At 45.8% G+C, this 22424-nt stretch overlaps 1 protein-coding gene and 1 non-coding gene across 6 annotated transcripts in view; both read right to left on the reverse strand.

Moving 5' to 3' along the window:
- Positions 1 to 22424, reverse strand: part of LOC137377470 (rho guanine nucleotide exchange factor 6-like) — a 272593-nt gene that overhangs the window by 186529 nt on the left and 63640 nt on the right. The window contains exon 1 of one of the 5 annotated variants that reach the window (XM_068047088.1): positions 2778 to 2864. The exons of the other annotated variants lie outside the window; for them this stretch is intronic. The gene's annotated coding sequence lies outside the window, so the exon portion shown is untranslated. Of the gene's footprint in view, positions 1 to 2777; positions 2865 to 22424 lie in introns of those variants that run through there. 5 annotated transcript variants of the gene reach the window in all.
- Positions 8924 to 8996, reverse strand: trnak-uuu (transfer RNA lysine (anticodon UUU)). Its single transcript has one exon. It is a non-coding gene; the product is annotated as a tRNA-Lys (tRNA).

Here is a 22424-nt window from a genome sequence, read left to right on the forward strand (position 1 = left end):
GTACTTTACACTCACCTTCTGCAATTTAGCAACTTCCTCCACTAACTGGTTGCTTGTGTCAAATACAAGGGTATAAACCACAGAGACAGTGCTCTGTACAGGAAGCTCTTTACCATGTACCTCTGCTACCATAAAGCATTCCTTTTATCTGGTCTCAGGATGTGGGTGTTACTGGTAAACTCGTATCTGTTGCCTTGCGATGATGACAGTGGGCCCCCTAGTTGAATATTCACTTGCTCGGCCACTGAGTCACATATAGGTCAGACCGGGTAAGCTTGGCAGGTTTCCTTCCCTAAAGGGCAGCACTGACCCAGCTGGGTTTTTATGACATTCCAACAGCTTCTTGGTCACTGTTACCGAGACCACTTTTTATTTTCAGATTTTTAAAACTGAACTTAAATTCTCAAACTGCCCATGGTGGGATTTGAACTTCAGTTCTCAGGGCTATTAGTCCAGTGACAAAATGGATTACTGGTAACATTTCCGCCCGAGCCAGGAGGTGTGGGGTCTGAATCCTAATCTGGACAGTTCCAGCGAGTGGAGATCAGAGCTCTGGCTCCGAATTCTTTCACTCTTTCTCTCTGTCTGTGTCTCTCTGTAGGTTTCTCCCTCTCTCTCTCTCACCCCAAGTTACAGTACGGATGGATTTAGAAATTTCCCTCCAATCATGATGCAATGTTGGAAACAAAGCTCCCCAAATCTGCAGGCCACAAAATTTAAAACCAGATAGAAATGCAAATATTGATTGCTTTAGGGGGCCTGGGCAGACCGCACAGGCTGGGAGCTGATGGGTTTGGAGATAGAGTTTGAACACACCAAGCTGTGATGGATAATTCAATGGTTCTGCATTCCCAGACTGTGCAGGCTGCAAATACTACACTCCCTGCTGAGTTTGCACTTTGGAATCATAGAATAGCACAGAGAAGGCCATTTGGCCCATCAAGTCTGTACTGGCTCTTTTGAAGAGCAATCCAGCTAGTCTACTTCCCCTCCCTTTCCCCACGCCCCCCACACCCCCATGTCCTACAATTTTTGTTCTCCTTCAAGTATTCATCCAATTCCCTTTTGAAAGCTGCTATTGAATCTGTATCCACCATCCTATCAAGTCATGTATCCCAAGCACTAACCACTTATTGCATAAAGAAGTTTTTCCTCATCTCCCCACCGATTCTTTTGTCAATCATCTTAAATATGTGCCCACTGGTTATTGACCCTTCGGCCACTGGAAACAATTTTTCTTCATTTACTCCACTAAACCTGTCTGGCAAATCTCCTCTTCGCCTTCTCTCCGCTAAGGAGAACAATCCCAGCTTCTCCAGTCTCTCCGCACAACTATAATCTCTCATCCCAGGAACCTTTCTAATAAATCTCTTCCAAACCCACTCCAAAGCCTTCATGTCCTCCCTAAAATGTGGTTCCCACAATTAGACACAGTAATCCAGCTAGGGTTGAACTGGTGTTTTAAATAGGTTTAACATAACTTCCTGGCTTTTGTACTCTATACCTCTTTATAAAGAGCAGGATCCCAGATGATTTATTAACCTGTCCTGCCACCTTCAAAGATTTGTGCACCAACACCCCCAGTTCTCTCTGTTCTTGCCCCACCCCCCACCCCCCGCACCTTTAATATTGTAACATTTCACATGTACTTTCTCTCCTCAGTCTTCCGACCAAAATGAATCACTCCATCTTTTCTGTACTAAATTTCATCTGCCACTTGTTCACCCCCCATTCCACCAGCCTGTCTATATCCTCTTGAAGTCGATCACTATCTTCCTCACTGTTTACTACAGATTTTGAAATTGTGCCCAATACCCCCAAGTCATTAATATTTATCAAAAACAGCAGTATTCCTAGTACTGAAACTTGGGGAGCTCCACTGTATACCTCCCTGCAGTCCAAAAAATAGCCATTCACCAAATTCAGTTTCCTATCCCTTAGCCAATTCTGTATCCATGCTGCTTCTGCCCCTTTTATCCCATGGGCTTCGCTTCTGCTAACAAGCCAATCAGCAGCCACTTATCTCTGCAGAGACCACAGAGACACAGCCTGTGCACCACAGACTAGTCTCGAACTTCCTGTGTTACAAGCAGGAAAGCAAGAACTCATGTGATAAGCCTCTCCTTCCTGAGCAGCATGTTACCCAGAACTGTGCACATTCAAACAGGAAGAATCTTACACTGAATCCTTTCGCTAAATATCAGCCATGCAATTCCACAATGACTGCTCTTCATCCCCACTCCCATCGCTACACCATTGGTGGCCGTGCCTTCAGCTGCCTAGGTCCTAAGCTCTGAAATTCCCTCCCTAAACCTCTCTGTCTCTCAGTGCCAAACACTCCTTAAACTCCACCCCTTTGACTGAGGTGTTGGTCAAGCCTCTTTCTGTGGCTTAGTGTTGATTATTGCCTGTTACAATTTGAAAAAGCACCTTGCGACGTTTTTGCGACACTAAAGATGATGTATAAATGCTATTGATTAATATGCTTTTGCACTGCTTAAGTATCGGATAGTTTTAATATAATGGGAAAGAGCAATATAATTGGGAGCACTAACCAAAATGAAAAGCAGCAGGAAGGGAAGGAATTCTCATTCCACTGAATTAGCAGCATCACATACACTAACCTCAGCTCCAGAATCATGACAAACTAACAACAGGGGGTTTGAAGACGTCGCAACATTTCCGAACACTTCGATTTTAAAAAGGCACAAGATGACTTGACTCTCAATCTGAACACAAACCAATACTCAGCCTTCGGAAAACAGAGAATCCCTGACCTGCCAAACAGCCTTTTCAATTCCACCTCCAGGTTCAAAAAAACCATCAGATCTTTCAACGCACTGAGCCTTCCCAATTGCTGAGTGATTCAAAGGGGGAGGGGATAACAACATCATCAACATCAACTTGCCTTTATGTAGTGCCTACAACATAGTAAAATGCCCCAAGATGCTTCACAGGAGCTTTTCTTCAGAAACTAAATAAGCCAGTTGTGGCTTGGTGGCTGGAACAGTTTATTCAACATTAACATAAGCACCAACTTGCATTTATAGCACCCTTAAACATAGTAAAATGCCCCAAGGTGCTTCACAGGAGTGTAATGGAACAAAATTTGTCACCGAGGCACATAAGGAATATTCAGACAGGTGACCAAAAGCTTGGTTAAAGAGGTTGGTTTTAAAGAGCATCTTAAAATAAGTGAAAGAGAGGCGGAGAAGTTTAGGGACAGAATTCCAGAGCTTAGGGCCCAGGCAGCTAAAGGCAAGGCCACCAATGAGGGAGCGATTAAAATTGGGAATGCTCAAGAATCCAGAACTAGAGGAGCGTAGATATCTCGGAGGTTTGTGGGGCTGGAGGAAGTTACAGAGATAGGGAGGGTGAGGCCATGGAGGGATCTGAAAATCAAGATGGGAACTTTAAATTGGAGGCATTGCCAGACCGGGAGGCAGTGTCTGTCAATGACAGTATCTGCTGCCTAGGTGAATCAGCAATGCTGACAGATCCTGCAGCTCCTGTTGGCCAAGAGGTTTTGTGCTGAAACCAGAGACAGGCTGTGGCGGGGTGGTGACTGAGGTTCACAGAGTGACTTCCCAGCAGCTGCATCTGGGGTCCAGGATCAGTGAGCAAAGTCAGACTCTGGCTACCACATCCCTCTGCACGGCTGAACTTCCTGGGACTGGGATCAAGCACAGGCTGGGGATTGGACACAAAATAGACTCCTGGGATCAAGCATGGACTGTGAATCCTGTTGCCACACTCTCTCATTCTGGAAATGGAAATTGTGTTTTTCCCTTCTTTCAGGTTGGAAAAGTTTCTTAAAACCAGGAATACTGAGATGGAGAGAGAGGGACAGAGACAGAGAGAGAGAGAGAGAGAGAGAGACCAAGACACAGACAGAGAGAGGTACACAAACAGACAGTGTGTTGCTCTGTTTGACAGAGAGAAACAGAGAGACAGAGACAGAGACAAACAGAGAGAGACAGAGACAGAGAGACAGAGACAAACAGAGAGACACAGACAGACAAAGAGACAGAGACAGACAGAGAGACAGGAACAAACAGAGAGACAGAGACACAGAGACAAACAGAGAGACAGAGACAAACAGAGAGAGACAGAAACAAACAGAGAGAGACAGAGACAGAGAGACAGAGACAAACAGAGAGACAGAGACAGACAGAGAGACAGGAACAAACAGAGAGACAGACAGAGAGACAGAGACAGACAGAGAGACAGGGACAGACAGAGAGACAGAGACAAACAGAGAGAGAGAGAGACAAACAGAGAGGCAGAGACAGAGAGACAGAGACAAACAGAGAGACAGAGAGACAGGGACAGACAGAGAGACAGGGACAGACAGAGAGACAGGAACAAACAGAGAGACAGAGAAAGACAGAGAGACAGAGACAGACAGAGAGACAGGAACAAACAGAGAGACAGAGACAGACAGAGAGACAGAGACAGACAGAGAGACAGGAACAAACAGAGAGAGACAGAGACAAACAGAGAGAGAGAGAGACAGAGACAAACAGAGAGACAGACAGAGAGACAGGAACAAACAGAGAGACAGAGAGACAGGAACAAACAGAGAGACAGAGACAAACAGAGAGACAGAGACAGACAGAGAGACAGAGACAGACAGAGACACAGGAACAAATAGAGACACAGGGACAAACAGAGAGACAGGGACAAACAGAGAGACAGAGACAGACAGAGAGACAGAGAGAGACAGAGCCACAGGAACAAACAGAGAGACAGAGACAGACAGAGAGACAGAGACAGACAGAGAGACAGAGACAGACAGAGACACAGGAACAAATAGAGACACAGGGACAAACAGAGAGACAGGGACAAACAGAGAGACAGAGACAGACAGAGAGACAGAGAGAGACAGAGCCACAGGAACAAACAGAGAGACAGAGACAGACAGAGAGACAGAGACAGACAGAGAGACAGAGACAGACAGAGACACAGGAACAAATAGAGACACAGGGACAAACAGAGAGACAGGGACAGACAGAGAGACAGGGACAGACAGAGAGACAGGGACAGACAGAGAGACAGAGACAGACAGAGACACAGGAACAAACAGAGAGACAGGGACAAACAGAGAGACAGGGACAGACAGAGAGACAGGGACAGACAGAGAGACAGAGACAGACAGAGACACAGGAACAAACAGAGAGACAGGGACAAACAGAGAGACAGAGACAGACAGAGACACAGGAACAAACAGAGAGACAGAGACAGACAGAGAGACAGAGAGACAGAGACAGACAGAGAGACAGAGACAGACAGAGAGACAGAGACAGACAGAGAGACAGAGACAAACAGAGAGACAGAGACAAACAGAGAGACAGAGACAGACAGAGAGACAGGGACAGACAGAGAGACAGGGAAAGACAGAGAGACAGGGAAAGACAGAGAGACAGGGACAAACAGAGAGACAGGGACAAACAGAGAGACAGAGAGACAGAGAGACAGAGACAAACAGAGAGACAGAGACAGACAGAGAGACAGAGACAAACAGAGACAGGGACAGACGGACAGAGACAAACAGAGAGACAGAGACAGACTGACAAGGGACATCAAAGGCTATTTACAAACACAACTAATATGAAACTATGCTTTTCTAAAGTAAGGGTTTAAGGGTTTAAACAGATGTAAAACGATGCCGTGAGCAACTTTCAAATACAACACCAGTCAGCGCTCTCTAATTCTCTTAAACAAAGGCTGGGCACAATACAATACAGGATCTAGCGAAATCCCTCAGGAAATGAGCAGAAATATCAGCAGCCAAAGAGAGGGAGGGGAAGGGGGAGATAAAGAGAGAGAGAAAAAGAGAGGGGGAGAGATGAGGGAGAGACAGAGGCAGAGAGTGTCTTTGTTTGAAAGAGAGACAGAGAGAAAAAGACAGAGAGAGAGAGATGGAGAAAGATGGAGAGATATGGGGAAGAGACAGAGAGACAAAGATAGAGAGAAAGGGGGAGAAATGGAGAAAGAGGGAGAGGAGGGGTAAGAGGGAGAGATAGAATGGCCTCAAGGCAGGGGAGAGGAGCAGCCCACCCATCACCACCACCACACGCCCCCCCCAACCCCCTCCGCCCCAGAGATGTTATTCTACATTAAAATCTCAATAGTAAAGCATATTGTTATTGTACGTGTTGTGTGTGATTCCTACTCTATGTTACCATCAGATTCTGAAGGGAACGCTGCATGAGAATAAGGGCCAGCCTCTTTGCATAGACTAACAAGCCTTGGCAGGAAATATGCATGAAGCTTATTTCATACTTTATCAAACAATCTTGCCGAGTTGCACTGACAAACAAGTTTGATGCAGTCACAGATTAAGGTCAGTGCTGCCTGCATTACTGTCAGATTTCACAGACAGATCAGTACAGGAGGAAATCCATTACTGGCTTCACCACAGCCATCTGTTCCACTCCGACCTCACTGCTTATTCAATGCCACTCTAGGACTAGAGCCCATCAGCTAAGCCGACACTCCCATGCAGTACCAAACAGGAATTGCTGGATGAAGACAGACCAAGGCCCTTCTAATTCACCTTCGACCATCCTGGTGGTCACATGATCCAATTATAATGGAGTCTTGCTGAAAATAGAGATGTGTTGTCAAAACTTTTCGCCTTGCACTCATCAGGACAATCCGCAAAAATAACCAATGTAAGGAAAAACAACAAATTTATACTGTATGAGAAAAGAGTGCTGATTGGTTGGCAAGTGAACTCTGATTGGTAGAGGCGCTGCCATGGAGAATGCCCCAGTTTATGGTGGCTGACAGTTAACTGCCAAGCTTTGTTTCAAATTTAAACCAGGCAGCTTGACTCTGATCAGTCAAGGCATTGCCCTGTGGAATGAACCAGCGAATGGCTGTCACCTATTTTGTTCAGCTGAAACAGGCGCAATGTGTGTACATGTTCTTTCTGTCTGCAAAGAACAGGGCCCTGTGTATTAATCTCTGTGGCTTCCAGTACGCGCAAATGCGCCACACCGCGAGCCCGTCTGACAATCTTACATTGGTTGTCACGGTAATTCTTAGCACACTGAGGATCATTTGGCAAATGTTGTCCAAACGTGGAATCACATCTAATGCTGGACACTGGTAGGAATATAGAATTAGTGTAGGGTTAGTATAAATGGGTGGTTGATGGTTGGCACAGACTCGGTGGGCCGAAGGGCCTGTTTCAGTGCTGTCTCTCTAAAAAAAAAAAATACACAGAATAAGCCAGTAGCTATGCCAAGGTTACTTAAACCAATACCATTAAAGTCATAATGCAACTCCTGCAAGACTGAAAGAGTAGACAACGAGGAGATTCCAACAGCAAATTGCTATGGGCGGCACAGTGGCACAGTGGTTAGCACCGCAGCCTCACAGCTCCAGCGACCCGGGTTCAATTCTGGGTACTGCCTGTGTGGAGTTTGCAAGTTCTCCCTGTGTCTGCGTGGGTTTCCTCCGGGTGCTCCGGTTTCCTCCCACATGCCAAAGACTTTTTTTTTTAGATTAGAGATACAGCACTGAAACAGGCCCTTCGGCCCACCGAGTCTGTGCCGAACATCAACCACCCATTTATACTAATCCCATATTCCTACCAAACATCCCCACCTGTCCCTATATTTCCCTACCACCTACCTATACGAGTGACAATTTAAAATGGCCAATTTACCTATCAACCTGCAAGTCTTTTGGCTTGTGGGAGGAAACCGGAGCACCCGGAGAAAACCCACGCAGATTGATAGGTTAATTGGCCATTATAAATTGCCCCTAGTATAGGTAGGTGGTAGGGGAATATAGGGACAGGTGGGGATGTGGTAGGAATATGGAATTAGGGTAGGATTAGTATAAATGGGTGGTTGATGGTCAGCATAGACTGGGTGGGCCGAAGGGCCTGTTTCAGTGCCATATCTCTAAACTAAACTAAACTGTGTTTTGAGTTTTTTTTGAGAACAGTCTGTACTTTGACCATTGCGAACAGCAGAAAGGACATGTTGTTTGATACGATCCACCAGTCTTTGGAACTTATGTCCTATATACCTAGCATCACGCTGGCATTGAAATTCATATATTACTCATTTGTGTGATCGGCAGGACGTCCTTTTGGCTTTAAGGCAGCATCCTGTTAGTGGCAAACACCACACGTGTTGCTACTGCTTAGTAGCTAGCTTTACCTGTTGCTCAAATGTTTGGGATACACTACCTTCCAGTGTAATTTGAGGTAGACTGGGCACATTTCAAGCCCGTTCATAAGTTTGCACGATATATAGTGAGAAATTATCTCATCAGTGTAGCCACTGTATTGTCAATACATGCGTTGGGATTCTTCCAGTGCCAGGCGCTATAAGATTGGCCTTATCAGCAACCTCGTAAATAGTGCCGAGCCATCTGCTCACCATGCAAGCTTGATGCTGAAATAGGGCGAATCAAAGACATCCTGCGTAACAATGGCTACCCTGATCAGATCATTTTATTTTTATTTTTTATTTTATTTAGATACAGCACTGAACCAGGCCCTTCGGCCCACTTAGTCTGTGCCGACCAACAACCACCCATTTATACTAATCCTACATTAATCCCATATTTCCTACCATTCTCCTACCACCTACCTACACCAGGGGCAATTTATAATGGCCAATTTACCTATCAACCTGCAAGTCTTTGGCATGTGGGAGGAAACCGGAGCACCCGGAGAAAACCCACGCAGACACAGGGAGAACTTGCAAACTCCACACAGGCAGTACCCGGAATCGAACCCGGGTCCCTGGAGCTGTGAGGCTGCGGTGCTAACTACTGCGCCACTGTGCCGCCCATAAACGACTGCCAGAGTTTGCACATTCTACTGCCAACGTACATGGCTCGGAATGTGCGACGGCACGGCACGAACAGCGGAGCTGCAACGGCGTTTCACACAAAGCGCCCGAACAGGGACTTGAACCCTGGACCCTCAGATTAAAAGTCTGATGCTCTACCGACTGAGCTATCTGTGCTCCAGCTTTCCAGGACAAAGCAGGAGTTTTTTGAGGATGTAACTAGTAGAGTAGATAAAGGGGAATCAGTAAATGTAGTATACCTGGATTTTCAAAAGGCATTCAATAAGGTACCACATAAAAGATTAATAGGCAAGATAAGGGCTTGTGGAATTGAGGGTAATATATTAGCACGGATAGAGGATTGGTTAACAGACAGGAAGCAGACAGTGAGCACAAATGGGACATTTTCAAGTTGTCAGGCAGTGAATAGTGGTGTGCCGCAAGGATCAGTGCTGGAGCCTCAGCTATTTACAATCTTTATTAATGACTTGGATGAAGAGACAGAGAGTAATGTATCTAAGTTTGCTGATGATACAAAGCTCGGTGGAAAGGTAAGCTGTGGGGAGGATGTAGAGAGGCTGCAAAGAGATATAGACAGGTTAAGTAAGTGGGCAACAAGATGGTAAATGGAGTATAATGTAGGGAAGTGTGAAGTTGTTCACTTTGGTCGTAAAAATAGAAAAGCAGAATATTTTTTAAAAGGCGTGAAACTGGTAAGTGTTGATGTTCAGAGACTTGGGGATACTCGTACAAGGAATGCAGAAAGTTAGCAAGCAGGTGCAACAGGCTATTAGGAAGGCAAATGGCACGTTGTCCTTTATTGCAAGGAGACTGGAGTACAGGAATAAATAAGTCTTACTAAAATTGCACAAGGCTTTGGTGAGACTGCACCTGGAATACTGTGTGCAGTTTTGGTCTCCACATTTAAGAAAGGATATACTTGTACTGGAGGCAGTGCAGTGAAGATTTACTAAATTGGTCCCTGGGATGAGGGGGTTGTCCTATGATGAAAGGCTGAGTAAATTGGGCCGATATTCTCTGGAGTTTAGAAGAATGAGAGGTGATCTAATTGAGACATACAAGATACTGAAAGGGCTTGATAGGGTAGAAGCTGAGAGATTGTTCCCACTGGTCAGGGAATCTAGAACACGGGGACACAGTCTCAGGATAAACGGTCAATCATTCAGGACTGAGATGAGGAGAAATTACTACACTCAAAGGGTTGTGAATCTTGGGAATTCTCTACCCCAGAGGGTTGTGGATGCTCCATCATTGAATATATTTAAGGCTGGGATAGATAGATCTTTGGTCTCGCAGGGAATCAAGGGATATGGGGAGCGGGCAGGAAAGTGGAGTTGAAGCCCAAGACCAGCCATGATTGTTTTGAATGGCAGAGCAGGCTCGATGGGCCGTATGGTCAACTCCTGCTCCTATTTCTTGTGTAAAGCAGCCTGCTTGATTGGCACACCATCCACAAACATTCACTCCCTCCACCACCGACGCACAGTGGCAGCAGTGTGTACCATCTACAAGATGCACTGCAGCAATGCACCAAGGCTCCTTAGACAGCACCTTCCAAACCTGCGACCTCTACCACCTAGAAGGGCAAGGGCAGCAAATGCATAGGAACACCACCACCTGCAAGTTCTCCTCCAAGTCACACACCATCCTGACTTGGAACTATATCGCCGTTCCTTCACTGTCGCTGGGTCAAAATCCTGGAACTCCCTTCCTAACAGCACTGTGGGTGCACCTACCTCACATGGACTGCAGCGGTTCAAGAAGGCAGCTCACCACCACCTTCTCAAGGGCAATTAGGGATGGGCAATAAATGCTGGTCTAGCCAGCGACGCCCACATCCCATGAATGAATTTTAAAAATTGCCCTGATGAGTGCAAGACGAAAAGCTTCGACAAAACGTCTCTATTTCCAGAAATACTCAAGATCTGTACTACCAAACCACTATTTGATAATGGAGTCATTGACTAATCATATTGATCAATCTCTATCAATGAGTTTACAACAGCCAGACATGAGGTGAGGAAAACCCCCAGTGGTAGAGAGGTTTGGGAACGATGGGGCCAAAGTCACCTGTTCCCCCTGAGCTCCACTCCCCACACGTCATGTCTCAGATTACTCAGATACTGGATCCCAGAATGTTATTTCCTGAAATAAATCTCTCTAATTTATATTTGAATGAATCATTAATAACAGCTTCCAAAGTCTCCCCAAGAATCCTCTTCGATATATTGACTACTCACTCACTGAAATATTGGCCTCGATATTTTCTGATCTCAGAGTTGGGTGAGTTGGGGGTGGGGGAGAGGATGAGTCGCCATCAGGAAACCAAGCACGCGGGTCTCACCGAACGCCCTGGAGTTTTACCTCCAAGCCGCGAGTTGGGCTGAGTGACCAGCTTGGCCTGTCTGGCGGGAAACGCTGCAGATGAGTTTAGTGGTGAGGGGCGACTGGGCACTGCTGACTGCAGGACGAATTCGGGGAGATTGAGGGCGTTAGAGAGTTCGAGGGGGGGTGAGTGAACTCAGAGATTGGGGGGTGGTCAATGATTGTGGGTGGGATAGGGAGAGATTGGTGGGGTCGGTATTCGAGATGATCACAGGTGGGGAGTGCAGTGGAGAGCTTGGAGACGGGGGTTTACAGATTAGCTTGATGGAGTGGGGTGGGGTCGGGGGGAAAACATTCTTGGCTCCTCCTGGCCCACAATAACCAGCCTGCCTCCTGAGAGCAGATTATCACCCACCCCTCGCACCATCTCTGTTGAAAATACAAGTTCCAGGCAGGCTGGGTTACTGGCTGCAAATCTTTACATTTCAACTTCCCACCCAACCCAAACACACCTATTTTTTGGGAGATAAAATTTCTCCCATTGTTTCCCCAGATTAGTTTTAAATTTCCTACTTCATGTGCAAGCCGTGTCTGCTGGTTCTATTGTTCTAGACAAGTTGAAAGGTGAAACAGCTTTTCATGGTCAACATTATCCAGTCCCGTTAGAATGTTAAAAACAATCACAACACCTCTCAATCTTCTCTTTTCCAGTGAGAACACGGACCAATTTATATAATCACTGTTTACAATCCAATCCCTCCTTCCTCTCAATTAATCTCGTTGCTCTGAGAGTCAGGACTGAGGTGGCCAACTTTAGATGAGGTATTAAATGATTTCCATGGTTTGGGTGGATGGTAACGATCCCATGGAATTAATCAAAAGGAGACTGAGGATATCTCCCAGCGTTCTGATCAATATTCCTCCCTGAATAAACACCAACAAAAACACAAAGCATCTGCTCATTGATCAATTACCATTTGAGCTCCTGCTATGCACAAGGTGGTGGTCGTGTGACATCCAGAGCATCCAATCCACTTCAAAGCAATTCAATGTATGTGAAGTGTGCGGGACATTTCGAAGAGAGGGGATAAGAGAAATATAAATGCAAATCTCTTTCCCTGTATTCTTGCTTTCTTCTTCTAGTCTTTATCTTCTTCCCTCTTTAAATGTCAGGAATGCTTGGCTAATTTAATATTTTCATCAAATGGGTGCCACTTGAAATGAGTTGCTCAGGCATAATTTCCCTGTTTAAATATTTACATATTTACATCGTTAAACAGCGAGAGTCACGACTATCTTATTTCAAGAGGTTCACACTTGAAGAGCCCCGGATTTTCACATTTCTTTTGATTTAAAAACCTTTGATTTCTGATGTTTGATCAAAGTCTTGAAACAACACAAGGCTCCGCTTACTTCAGTCGATGAGCTTGGTCAATAAAGCCTCAACACAGCTGGGCATCAGGCGTGAATCTTGTACCAATTACGGATGTCAGCACGTTCTATAAGTTTAGTTAAGTTGCTGCCTCTTTACATCAAAACTTTTATCCTGTGAGCAGCATAACATACAGTAATGTAGAGTCTTTCCTTCCTTTCCAGAGCTTTAGAAGATTCATAGAATCCTACATCAGAAAAGGAAACCATTCAACCCATCATGCCTTGCCAGTTCTTTGAAGAGTTATCCAAATAGTCACAAGAACATAACATAAGAAATAGGAGCTGGATTAGGCCATTCGGCCCTTTGATCCTGCTCTGTTATTCAATAAGATCATGGTTGATCTTCCCCCTCATCTCCACCTTCCCACACTATCCCCATATCCATTAATTCCCTTAGTATTCAAAAATCTATCGATCTCTGTCTTGAACATACTCAACAACTGAATATCCACAGCTCTCTGCGGTAGAGAATTCCAAAGATTCACAACCCTCTGAGTGAAGAAATTCCTGCTCTTCTCAGTCCTAAATGGCCAGCTTTATTCTACGACTATGAGCTCCCTTCTAGAATCCCCAGCCAGGAGAAAACATCCTCCCACCATCTACCCTTTCAAACCCCTTATGATTTTATATGTTTCAATGAGATCACCTTTCATTCTTCTAAACTCTAGGGAATATAGGCCTAGTCTACTCAATCTCTCCTCATTGTAATATCCCCTCATTCCAGGAATCAGTCTGGTGAACCTCCATAGCACTCTCTTTCTTCCTTCCTTAGGTAAGGAGATTAAAACTGTACATAGTACTCCAGGTGTGGTCCCACGCCCCTGCTCTTTCCCCAAAGCCATGCTAATTTCTCTATCAAGTATTTATCCAATTCCCTTTTGAAAGTTACTATTGAATCTGCTTCCACCACTCTTTCAGGCAGCGTGTTCCAGATCACAACAACTCGCTGCACAAAAACATTTCACCTCATTTCCTCTCTGGCTTTTTTCTCCAATTACCTTCAATCTGTATCCTCTGGTTACCGACCATCCTGACACTGGAAACAGTTTCTCCTGATTTACTCGATCAAAATTCTTATGGCAATCCTCCAGAAATTACTGATACTGTTAAACTGGTGGAATTTATTTCAACAGAATATTTCCTCTTCAGTTTCTCTTGCTAATTCTTGGCACTTTTTCTTTTGTAACACACATTTCGCTCAGGCAGGCGATTTGCTGATGCCCCTTTTTATAAGTGATTTCTGATCAGATATTAGTGAACTCTGACAATCATCCCCACCCCTCCTCATCCCATTAGAAAGTGAGCTTTGCAGGGCTTATTAAGTGATCCTACACCCTTAGCATGGAGAATGAGGGATTCAATGCCATCTCCAGCCTGTGCTCATCCGCAGTGATGCTGCACTCTCGCACAGAGCTTAGCTGAACTTGTCCTTTTCTAAATACAGAAGATATTTTATAGAAACATTTTTCAAACAGAAATTCACAATGAATTGTGGGTTTGGGGATGGAGCGGGCAGTAAGAAAGCACAGCGTTTCCACCACACTGATCTCGAGCACAGTGCTACACTGGCATCAAGTGAATGTGTTTGATAGACAGCATGGAAACAGCTCCTTTAATACATATGACAGGGATGATAATGTGCCTTTGAAGATTATTCTGCAATTCAGCTCGATAACATCAGTGATCTCCAGCAGTGTGCTGTGCTGAATTATTTCAATTCACTGTCTTTTCTTTTTCTTGGTCAAATTTATAACCAGGTATTTATAACTATTATGACTATTTTAATAACTTAGAATTATTTTATAATTAATTATAACTAGCTATTCCTTGCATTCTTAGTTTACTAACATGGAACATCAAAGGATTATGTGGCAACCTGCATCCACTGGGTGTAACACATTAACAGGAACATTACATTTGTTGATGATGATGATGCCTTAAAGTCAAGTTGAGGCAGGAGTAACATATTTCACTACAAGTTAATTTCTGTAAAATATTGCTTAGTTCCAGATCTTTCAAGCTACGTTTACACTACAGCGGCAGGACTATAGGATTAATTAGAAATTATAACATGGATACAGATCATTTGGCCCACACAGTTCATGTTAGAGTTGTTGTTACAATTAATTATAAAATAATTTTAAGTTATTAAAATAGTCATAATAGTTATAAATACCTGGTTATAAATTTGACCAAGAAAAAGAAAAGACAGTGAATTGAAATAATTCAGCACAGCACACTGCTGGAGATCACTGATGTTATCCTCCACATGAACAGTATCCTAATGCTGTAGTGGATTATAATCCAAGCCCCTTTTTGGGGCTATCCTGGATCAAGCATACTTCTCAGATGATCAGTCCCATTTAAGATTGAGAAAGACAGATCCCAAAGACACTTAAATGGTTCTGAAGGACTGCTCTAACTCTCCCTAAAGGAGCCAGCTGAGAATATTATCATCCTCCCAATAGCCTTTTTAACAAGTTTCAGCCAGATTATAATAACCCGGATATTATGAGGGTCCGGGAATCTTTCCACCTCCCCACCAAAGAGTTCATGGAGATGGGTTCACCAGTAAATGATACAGAAAATTATGTGAGACAATGTAAGTTCTAATTTAAATAAAAGTTCATTAAAGAACAGAACACACAATTCACAGTTGGTGAGACAGTCAATCACAACATTAATAGTTCTAGGAAAAGGTAGAAAGTACAATCTTGTTTCTAGCAGAGATACAATTTTTAAATCTAAATATTGTTACAGTAAAATATCTAAGAAAGATATCCATCAATTAGCAAAGTAACATTTATCTTAAATGCCCGAGTAGAAAACTACAAAGTTAGTGAGATACCTCTGTCCCACTTAAGGGGAGAATTATCATCACGTCACTCCAATAGACACAGCTGTACTGTGAGAGATCCTGGAGCGAGTCCAACAAATCCAAAGTGTGCTTCCAATATTTATACTGTTTTTCAAGTTGCATAACTAATTTCTTACCTATGGGGATGTTACCTCAACTGTAAGTAAGTTTGTTCCCCTTTATTCCCCAAATCAGGCTATATAATTGTTAATTTCTGGATAAGGTCCATCCTCTCTGATTCCAAAGAAAGGTTGCATAACTATTAATTTCTAGGTAAGGTCTGTCCCTCTTTGATTCTTAAAAAAGCCAAGCTGTGAGCTTCATGATGGCCAATTTTTCATTAGTCATCTAACTGTGTTTCAAGATTATAATTCAGGTTTTTGGATTTAGCTTTGTCAAGAATTTAGTTGACTGTGGTTTAGGGCCATCAGCATAAAACCATCTCATCAACTATTACACTACGGTAGCTTTTGTAACAGTTTTCAAAACTATGTTATCAATGTTTTACCATGTGGTGGAGTTTGTGACTTTTGGAACACAGGAACAGGAGTAGGCCATTCAGCCTATTGAGACTGCCCCGCCATTCAATATGATCATGGCTGATCATCCACTTCAATGCCTTTTTCCCACACTATCCCCATATCCCCTTATGTCATTTGTATTTAGAAATCTGTCAATCTCTGCTTTAAACATACTCAATGACTGAGCTTCCACAGACCTCTGAGGTATAGAATTCCAAAGATTCACAACCCTCTGAGTAAAGAAATTCCTCTTCATCTCAGTCCTAAGTGGCTTGTCCCTATTTTGAAAATGTGTCCCCTGGTTCTAGACTCCCCAGCCAGGAGAAACATCTTAGCTGTGTCTACCCTGTCTATCCCTTTAAGTGTTTGTAGGAATGAATCCTCCTGATCAGAAACTGCCTTTATGGCTCTAAAATGAGGCAAACTTCTTCACTGAGGCTTTTAGTACTAAAGAGATGAACTGTTTAAAAACTTTTTTGGAAGCTGAACGCTTTTTTAAACTTTTTAATCCCTCATTCATAGGAAATTAATTATTTTAACTTTATAACCCCTCATTATAGCTAGATTCCTTCACAATGCCATGTGCCTGCTCTGTTTCCATATCCCTTTATCGCCTTCTCTTCGACCCCAGTCTGACACGTCCTTAAATGTTGACATGATCTATTTTTAATCTAATTCCGGTAGCATGTTTCATAGCCTCGCAACCTTCTGCATCACAAGGTTTCTCCTGCTCTCTGCCCTAAACCTCTCCCATTTACTCTTTTATCCACATCCAATTTGCTTAAGACCCCATCAACCACTGACAACAATCCATGCAAAGCGGCTTCACTTTACATCAAAGCTGATTGTAGTTTTTTGTTATTCATGCCTTCTTGAACTGCTGCAGTCCTTGGGGTGTAGGTATACCCACAGTTTTGTTGAGGGAGGGAGTTCCAGGATTTTGACCCAGTGACAGTGAAGGAACAGCGATATATTTCCAAGTCAGGATGGTGTGAGTCTTGGAGGGGAACTTGCAGGTGGTGGTGTTTCCATGCATCTGCTGCCCTTGTCCTTCTAGACGGTAGAGGTCACAAGTTTGGAAGGTGCTGTCTAAGGAGCCTTGGTGAGTTGCCACTGTGTGTCGGAGATGGAGGGAATGAATGTTGAAGATGGTGGATGGGGTACCAATCAAGCGGGCTGCTTTGTCCTGGATGGTGTTGAGCTTCTTGAGTGTTGTTGGAGCTGCACCCATCCAGACAAGTGGAGAGTATTCCATCACACTCCTGACTTATGCCTTGTAGTAGCTGAACTGGAACAGCTTGGCTAGGGGCATGGTTAGTTCTACAGCTGGGATGTTGTCAGGACCTATAGCCTTTGCAGTATCCAGTGCCGTCAGCCGTTTCTTGATATCACATGGAGTGAATCGGATTGGCTGAAGAGTGGCATCTGTGAGACTGGGGACCTCAGGAGGAGGCCAAGGTGGATCATCAACTCGGCACTTCTGGCTGAAGACTGTTCCAAATGCATCGACCTTTTCTTGTGCACGAATTTGCTGGGCTCCCCCATCATTGAGGGTGGAGATATTTGGAAAGCCTCCTCTTCCGGTTAGTTGTCTAATTGTCCACCACCATACACGACTAGATGTGGCAGGACTGCAGAGCTTAAATCTAATCTGTTGGGAGTAGGATCGCTTACTTCTGTGTCTGTGTAAAACCAGATTCACGACTCGACCTGACTCTGAAGTGAAGTGCAGAAGACTTTCTCCAAGGAGGAGGTCCACTGACCTCTTGCTTCCACTTCTGTCCCCAAATCCAGATTCAGTACCTGGACAGCTGTGTGGGACGGAGCAACATGAGTGAGGAGCCAGTTCCATGACCAGCTTTGCTGAGGGGACCTGCAAACGCCCCTCCCACCATCACCCCAGGATGGCTCTGGGTTAAAGCCAACAGCAATTTCACTCCTGTCAGACAAAGCACATTTGAACAAGTCTGTTTTCCAAGGCTAATCTGGGACACTGCGATACCATTTCACAGCTACTCTGGGACACTGCGATACCATTTCACAGCTATTCTGGGATACTGCGATAGCATTTCACAGCTACTCTGGGACACTGCGATACCGTTTCACAGCTACTCTGGGACACTGCGATACCGTTTCACAGCTACTCTGGGACACTGCGATACCGTTTCACAGCTACTCTGGGACACTGCGATACCGTTTCACAGCTACTCTGGGACACTGCGATACCATTTCACAGCTACTCTGGGACACTGCGATACCGTTTCACAGCTAATCTGGGACACTGCGATACCGTTTCACAGCTACTCTGGGACACTGCGATACCGTTTCACAGCTACTCTGGGACACTGCGATACCGTTGCACAGCTACTCTGGGACACTGCGTTACCGTTTCACAGCTAATCTGGGACACTGCGATACCGTTTCACAGCTACTCTGGGACACTGCGATAGCATTTCACAGCTACTCTGGGACACTGCGATAGCATTTCACAGCTACTCTGGGACACTGCGATACCATTTCACAGCTACTCTGGGACACTGCGATAGCATTTCACAGCTAATCTGGGACACTGCGATACCATTTCACAGCTACTCTGGGACACTGCGATACCATTTCACAGCTACTCTGGGACACTGCGATACCATTTCACAGCTACTCTGGGACACTGCGATACCGTTTCACAGCTACTCTGGGACACTGCGATACCGTTTCACAGCTACGCTGGGACACTGCGATACCGTTTCACAGCTACGCTGGGACACTGCGATACCGTTTCACAGCTACGCTGGGACACTGCGATACCGTTTCACAGCTACTCTGGGACACTGCGATACCGTTTCACAGCTACTCTGGGACACTGCGATACCGTTTCACAGCTACTCTGGGACACTGCGATACCGTTTCACAGCTACTCTGGGACACTGCGATAGCATTTCACCGCTACGCTGGGACACTGCGATACCATTTCACAGCTACTCTGGGACACTGCGATACCATTTCACAGCTACTCTGGGACACTGCGATACCATTTCACAGCTACTCTGGGATACTGCGATAGCATTTCACAGCTACTCTGGGACACTGCGATACCGTTTCACAGCTACTCTGGGACACTGCGATACCGTTTCACAGCTACTCTGGGACACTGCGATACCGTTTCACAGCTACTCTGGGACACTGCGATACCGTTTCACAGCTACTCTGGGACACTGCGATACCGTTTCACAGCTATTCTGGGACACTGCGATACCGTTTCACAGCTAATCTGGGACACTGCGATACCGTTTCACAGCTACTCTGGGACACTGCGATACCGTTTCACAGCTACTCTGGGACACTGCGATACCGTTGCACAGCTACTCTGGGACACTGCGATACCGTTTCACAGCTACTCTGGGACACTGCGATACCATTTCACAGCTACTCTGGGACACTGCGATACCGTTTCACAGCTACTCTGGGACACTGCGATACCGTTTCACAGCTACTCTGGGACACTGCGATACCGTTTCACAGCTACTCTGGGACACTGCGATACCGTTTCACAGCTAATCTGGGACACTGCGATACCGTTTCACAGCTAATCTGGGACACTGCGATACCGTTTCACAGCTACTCTGGGACACTGCGATAGCATTTCACAGCTACTCTGGGACACTGCGATAGCATTTCACAGCTACTCTGGGACACTGCGATACCATTTCACAGCTACTCTGGGACACTGCGATAGCATTTCACAGCTACTCTGGGACACTGCGATACCATTTCACAGCTACTCTGGGACACTGCGATACCATTTCACAGCTACTCTGGGACACTGCGATACCATTTCACAGCTACTCTGGGACACTGCGATACCATTTCACAGCTACTCTGGGACACTGCGATACCGTTTCACAGCTACTCTGGGACACTGCGATACCGTTTCACAGCTACGCTGGGACACTGCGATACCGTTTCACAGCTACTCTGGGACACTGCGATACCATTTCACAGCTACTCTGGGACACTGCGATACCGTTTCACAGCTACTCTGGGACACTGCGATAGCATTTCACAGCTACTCTGGGACACTGCGATAGCATTTCACAGCTACTCTGGGACACTGCGATACCATTTCACAGCTACTCTGGGACACTGCGATAGCATTTCACAGCTACTCTGGGACACTGCGATAGCATTTCACAGCTACTCTGGGACACTGCGATACCATTTCACAGCTACTCTGGGACACTGCGATACCATTTCACAGCTACTCTGGGACACTGCGATACCATTTCACAGCTACTCTGGGACACTGCGATACCGTTTCACAGCTACTCTGGGACACTGCGATACCATTTCACAGCTACGCTGGGACACTGCGATACCGTTTCACAGCTACGCTGGGACACTGCGATACCGTTTCACAGCTACGCTGGGACACTGCGATACCGTTTCACAGCTACTCTGGGACACTGCGATACCGTTTCACAGCTACTCTGGGACACTGCGATACCGTTTCACAGCTACTCTGGCACACTGCGATACCGTTTCACAGCTACGCTGGGACACTGCGATACCGTTTCACAGCTACTCTGGGACACTGCGATACCGTTTCACAGCTACTCTGGGACACTGCGATACCATTTCACAGCTACTCTGGGACACTGCGATACCATTTCACAGCTACTCTGGGACACTGCGATACCATTTCACAGCTACTCTGGGACACTGCGATACCATTTCACAGCTACTCTGGGACACTGCGATACCATTTCACAGCTACTCTGGGACACTGCGATACCATTTCACAGCTACTCTGGGACACTGCGATACCATTTCACAGCTACTCTGGGACACTGCGATACCATTTCACAGCTACTCTGGGACACTGCGATACCATTTCACAGCTACTCTGGGACACTGCGATACCATTTCACAGCTACTCTGGGACACTGCGATGCCATTTCACAGCTACTCTGGGACACTGCGATACCATTTCACAGCTACTCTGGGACACTGCGATACCATTTCACAGCTACTCTGGGACCATGCGATACCGTTTCACAGCTACTCTGGGACACTGCGATACCATTTCGCAGCTACTCTGGGACACTGCGATACCATTTCGCAGCTACTCTGGGACACTGCAATACCGTTTCGCAGCTACTCTGGGACACTGCGATACCGCTTCGCAGCTACTCTGGGACACTGCGATACCGTTTCGCAGCTACTCTGGGACACTGCGATACCGTTTCGCAGCTACTCTGGGACACTGCGAAACCATTTCACAGCTATTCTGGGACACTGCACTACCATTTCACAACTACTCTGGGACACTGCGATACCGTTTCACAGCTACTCTGGGACACTGCAAAACCATTTCACAGCTACTCTGGGACACTGCGATACTATTTCACAGCTACTCTGGGACATTGCGATACCGTTTCACAGCTACTCTGGGAGACTGCGATACCGTTTCACAGCTACTCTGGGACACTGCGATACCGTTTCACAGCTACTCTGGGACACTGCGATACCGTTTCACAGCTACTCTGGGACACTGCGATACCATTTCACAGCTACTCTGGGACACTGCGATACCATTTCACAGCTACTCTGGGACACTGCGATACCATTTCACAGCTACTCTGGGACACTGCGATACCATTTCACAGCTACTCTGGGACACTGCGATACCATTTCACAGCTACTCTGGGACACTGCGATACCGTTTCACAGCTACTCTGGGACCATGCGATACCGTTTCACAGCTACTCTGGGACACTGCGATACCGTTTCACAGCTACTCTGGGACACTGCGATACCGTTTCACAGCTACTCTGGGACACTGCGATACCGTTTCACAGCTACTCTGGGACACTGCGATACCGTTTCACAGCTACTCTGGGACACTGCGATACCATTTCGCAGCTACTCTGGGACACTGCGATACCGTTTCACAGCTACTCTGAGACACTGCGATACCATTTCACAGCTACTCTGGGACACTGCGATACCATTTCGCAGCTACTCTGGGACACTGCGATACCATTTCGCAGCTACTCTGTGACACTGCGATACCGTTTCGCAGCTACTCTGGGACACTGCGATACCGTTTCGCAGCTACTCTGGGACACTGCGATACCGTTTCACAGCTACTCTGGGACACTGCAAAACCATTTCACAGCTACTCTGGGACACTGCGATACTATTTCACAGCTACTCTGGGACATTGCGATACCGTTTCACAGCTACTCTGGGAGACTGCGATACCGTTTCACAGCTACGCTGGGACACTGCGATACCGTTTCACAGCTACTCTGGGACACTGCGATACCGTTTCACAGCTACTCTGGGACACTGCGATACCATTTCACAGCTACTCTGGGACACTGCGATACCATTTCACAGCTACTCTGGGACACTGCGATACCATTTCACAGCTACTCTGGGACACTGCGA

The sequence above is a fragment of the Heterodontus francisci genome, chromosome 15 (assembly GCF_036365525.1).
Source record: "Heterodontus francisci isolate sHetFra1 chromosome 15, sHetFra1.hap1, whole genome shotgun sequence".
Lineage (NCBI taxonomy): Eukaryota > Metazoa > Chordata > Chondrichthyes > Heterodontiformes > Heterodontidae > Heterodontus > Heterodontus francisci.